Here is a 5441-nt window from a genome sequence, read left to right as displayed (position 1 = left end):
AATCCTCTTCCTATTTTAATACAAACGAACCCATCAACAAGGCTAAAAATAATTATGTAATCGACTAAAATATTCGATTCTCTCCCCCCCCGCTCTTTTCTCTTTAAAATAATAATAATAATAATAATCATACGGTTTTTTTTTTCTCTTTCAAACCTGATATTAAATCATCATCTCGATTGTAAAGTCATTTTAAATCAAATCCTTAAAATTAAATTAAATTTTTTTTTTTTTTTGTTTTCGCTTTTTTTTTTTTTTTTAAACAGGTGTATCGTTATTGTTGTTCGAAAAAGAAAAAATAACAAGTCCAACCTTGAATTTCGTAAAACTGACATTGTGTAAAGATGGGGGACTTTAAAAAAGTCACGAAAAAAAAAAAAAAAAAAAACAATTACATACTTTTATGTAATAATTGTAAAAAATTAACATGAAAATCCGCGAATTATAATTTAAACAAAAAAAAAAAAAACTTCCTAAAAGAGAAAAACGAAAAATTTGCAAGCGGAAAAGAAAAATAATAATAATAATAATAAAAATTAAATGAAAAATCAAAATTTCGAAAACCACATCAAAAAGCAAAAAAAAAAAATTCCTTTTAATTTATTACGAGAGGAGAAACAGTAATAATAATAATAATAATAGTTTTAACCTTCAGCCAATGATGCAAAAGTTAAAAGTTACGCGCGTAAAATTTTTTTTTTCTTTTTCCTTTTTGTATGTTTAACCCAATTAAAAAAAAAAAGGATTTTAACAAAGCTAAGTTTAAATATTGTGGCAGTTGACTACAGCAAAATAATACGATTTTTTTTTTACGTCAGCAAATTGGTTTCGTACCGCAAAAGGCAGTAAAAAAAAAAAAAAGCTCCACGGAAAAATTACAAAAAAAAAAAAAAATTTTTTTGAAAAACGCACGTAAAAATTTTTTTTTTTTTTTTTTAAAAAAAACGTTTGTACGGAAAAGGTACCCGTTTTGACTACCTGCATTGAGGTAGGTTAAACATATTCGATTATAAATCACGTGCTTTATTATTACTAATGGGAGAGAAACACACGCAGAAAAAAAAAAAAAAAAAAAAAACTTCGCCGTTGTTAAAACTCATTATCAATCAGTATTGAGATCGCGTTACCGTGAGAGAGACGCGGATTTCGCGTGTTAACCAAAACCGCCGATTTAATAATAATAATAATAATAGTTTAAAAAAAAAAAACAACAATATTAATTAATTCATTTATCGGAATTGAAAAGGTCGGTGAACAGGGGAAACCTTGCCCCCAATTAAATTTATTATAGTTTAAAAAAAAAATTTTTTTTTAAATACGTTTGTTCGTCGGTTAATGGGAAAAAAAGGTGGTTGTTTTTATTATTATTATGTTTTTATGTTTTTTGCTTATTTTTATTTGTATTCTGTGGTTGTTTAGTTGGAAAAAAAAATTCTCTCGTTTTGTTTTCCCTCCCTTTACCCCTCCTTAAAAAAAAACAACAACAGCTTAATTTTTTCCTTTTTTTGTTTAAATGTCCAGGAATAAAAAAAAAGGAAAAATTACTCGCTTAATATTTTCCTCGTAAGAAAAAAAAAAAAAAATTTTAAATTTAAAAACTCCCGCGGTTTTTATTTTTCTTTTCAAAAAAAAAAAAAAAAAAAAAATGTAAATGCACGCGTTGTACCGAAAGAAAGAAAAAAAAACGTTTTCCTTTTTTTTTTTTTTTTTTTAATTTTTTTTGCAAAGGTTTTAACAAGGAAAAAAAAATAGCAAAATAAAAATTTTCCAAAAATCGATTTTTCCAAAAAAAAAAAAAAACTACAAAGGGCAGAGGTAGGGGGTAGTGAAAAAAAAACAAGGAAAATTTAGAAAATTTGTACCGAAAATTTATTAATGAAATTAATTTATTATTAATTAGTTGAATTGTTAGTCGCGTTTTTATTTTTTTTGGTAAATTTCTGGCAAAAAAAATATTCGCTCGGTTTCTCCATGGCGTGACCATTCATCACTTTCGGTTTTGTTTTCAATTTCTAAATTCTACCCTTCTAAAAATACATAATATCAAAATTGGAAAAAAAAAAAAAAAAAATTGGTATCATCCTTTTTAATTATTCAAAATGCAAAATAAATTCGATTCTTTTTGTTTTTTTTTTTTCTCTGCCAAAAAAAAACACGCGCTCGCACGTACGCACGCACACACGCACGCACATAAATTTTATTTTGGATTTCGAAAATAAATAAATAAATAAACGAAGACGTACCTAACGTGATAAAGTTTAGTCCTATCAAAAAAAAACACATGATAACGAAAATGATAGTTTCAACGATCTCGTTGATTCGATTAAACATAAAATGACGACGTTACGGATTTCTACTTCGATGATTTTTTATTTAAATAATTTAAATGGGGGGGTAAAAAATTAAACCTTGTGTGTGTGTTTTTTTTTTCCGACTTCGAAAAACAACTTTTTGTTTTCAAAAAAAAAACTTTGTGTATATCGCTAAATACCAATTTTAATTGTCGAAGGCCGCTAGGCAATATTTGTTAACTTACTTAACCGCCGTGTGACCTTTCTTATATGAATCCTAAACACATTTAGAACATCGAAAAATTTTTCGTTCCAATAACTACTACTACTACTACTAGACTGTTTCAAACTTATTTATTTTAATGATAATAATAATAATAATGATGATGATGATGATAAATTTTTTTTTTTTTTTTAAACTTCATCATAACTTTTTTTTTTTCGAATCGAAAAAGTTTTTTTTTTATTTAACAAATTTAAAAATACGATTAATTTGACGCAATGACCGTTGATTTATTATTATTATTATTAGTATTATTTTTACGTTGTAAAACGCTCGGTTAATTTTATGTGCTAATAAGTGCGTTTTTTTTGCGTAGTGTTGATGATGATGATCGCTACGAAATCTCGTACGTCATAATTAATAACAAAAAAAAAAAAAATTTTAAACGCCACGAGTTTTTACGTAGACGAGCGAATCTATTTTTTTTGTTGTTTTTGCTGACAAGGTACGTGTGTACCTTGACATCATCAGCTTTTGTCAAAAAATTGACGGAAAACCTTAAGAACAGACCTTGGAAATTCATGTCGCGTTTTTAATTCGAACTCGAAAATTTACTTCTGTTTAAATTGCACGATTGTTTTTTGTTTCATGTTTTGTTTTTATGTTAGTTTAATTTATTATAAAAAAAAAAAAAAATTATTATTAATGTGAATAATGATAAACGCGTTAATTATTCATATGACGTAAATGATAACAAACGACGTGAAAAATCTTTTATTATAAAAACAACCGAGAGAGAAAAATTCAAAAATAATAAATAATAGCGTGAGGTGGAGCAGCAAAAAAAAAAAAAAAAAAAAAAACCTCAGTGATATTTCTTTAAAAAAAAAAAAACAGAGCAGAAGAAAACATAATAATAAAAAATGAAAAAAGAAACATTTTTAAAATTTAAATGTAAACGCCCATCGGATATATACGCGCGCACACACACACCCACAGTTAGAGAATCTTCTTATTATTGATTCTGTTGACAAAAAACAAAAAAATTTCAGTTTTATTTTTCCTTCCTGTTTCTTTACCCCCACCCCACCCCGCCCCCGACCCTATGCTTTTTGTTTTGAATTTTTTTACCCTTTCCTGACACGTTTTTTTCCTTCTTCTACATTTTCTACTTATTGCTTAGATAACAAATTTTCATGAAAACATTAAGAAAAATATTTTTATTTATAAAAATAAAAAAATTTTTTCGTCGACGACAAACGTGCCTAATCAAAATGTTAAATCGCTCGTGTTTTCGTGTTTGTTTTGTTTTGTTTTGTTTTCCATCTCGAATGAATTCATTTTTCGACCTTTAATTTCAATTAACTTCCTGCCTAAAAATTTCTTCTTCCGATTTTTTTTTTTTTCTGTTCGATCGTTTTCAAATTTAACAATAATAATAATAATAATATTATTATTAATAAAATAGTTTTAAAATAAATGCGCGAATAATAAAAGTAAATAAACGAGTCGACAAAAAAATTTTTTTTTTTTACCGAGTCCACGTTTTAATTTTTCGCGGTTTTTTTTTTTATCAGGGCAAAACGCAATAATATTTTTTCGTCCCATCAAAATAAGTCAACCGCGTCCATTTCGTCCAACAAAAATTTAAACAACCGGATGCTACAAACAAAACAAAAAAACAGTAAACTAAAAACCTAACCGTACAACCGAGTGCAAAAAAAAAAAAAATAATTTGAGTTTCGCTTAATTAAAAATACAAACCGGAAAACTTTTTTTTTTTTTCTCCTAATTAATGATGAAAAAAAATATAAAAAAACTAAATTTAAACCTAATACAAACTCATCAGAATTATAATAATAATAATAATAATAATAAACAATATTAACATGGATTAAATTATTTTAGGTTATTATGCGTAAAATTTAAAATTTAAAAAAAAAAAAAAACATTATTTTTTATGTTTGAAAGGAAGGAATGGGAAACAAAATAAGAAAATTAGGGAACATTAAATTCCTCACGGCTGCACCTCATTGAACAACACAAAAAAAAAATTAGAAAAAAAGGGAAAAAAAAGGTTTTTTTCTTCCTTTTTCCTTTTTTTTTTTTTGTAAGCTTTCCCAAAATTATATACGATTTACACGCATTATTTAATTTAACGAAAAAATTAAAAAAAAAAAAAATATAATAATAATAATAATAATTACGAAGAAAAAAAAAAGAAAAAAAAAGTAGCAGGTTTCCACGAATTTTAAATTTACACGAATAAAATGATTTTCCTTTTTTCGTTTTTCCGTTTCCGTTTTTTGTGCGTTTTTATTTCGTATTATTATTAATATTCATCGGAGCAATGCAAATTTAATTTTTCTTTTTTAAATTTTAAAAAAATGTCATTTATTAAACCTGACATTTTCTTACGAAAGAAAAAAAAAATTTTTTTTTTTTTAATTTTTTCTCTTTTTTTTTTTTTTTTTTTTTTTTTTTTTAAATGAAATCCCGGGAAAAAATTATAACAAAAAAAAAAAAAATTTGTTTTTATTATTTTTTTTTTTTTTATTGAACAACCACAAAAATCAATAACAATTCGATAAATTGATTATGAAAATTATCCCGACAATTATGATAATAATAATAATAAAAAAACAATCGATAATTTTTTGAAAAAAAAAAAAAAAAATTCTATCTAATCGTGGAGGACTCAGGTCGTCGAAATCATAAATTTCATCACTGATTTTTTTTTTTTTTTTTGATTATTTAACGATTAATTATTATTATTAATTATTAAAGGAGGGGGAAAAAAATACCGCTTACAACTTTTAGGCTTGAAATAAATTGTAATGAAAACAAAAAACAAAAACAAAACAAAAAACATCGAAATAAAAACAAAAAATGGAATCTTGTAGTATCACGTACGAACATGATAATAA

The sequence above is a fragment of the Pediculus humanus genome, genomic scaffold (assembly GCF_000006295.1).
Source record: "Pediculus humanus corporis 1103172107532 genomic scaffold, whole genome shotgun sequence".
Lineage (NCBI taxonomy): Eukaryota > Metazoa > Arthropoda > Insecta > Psocodea > Pediculidae > Pediculus > Pediculus humanus.
The sequence above is the reverse complement of the archived record's forward strand: the minus strand, read 5'-3'. Positions refer to the sequence as shown.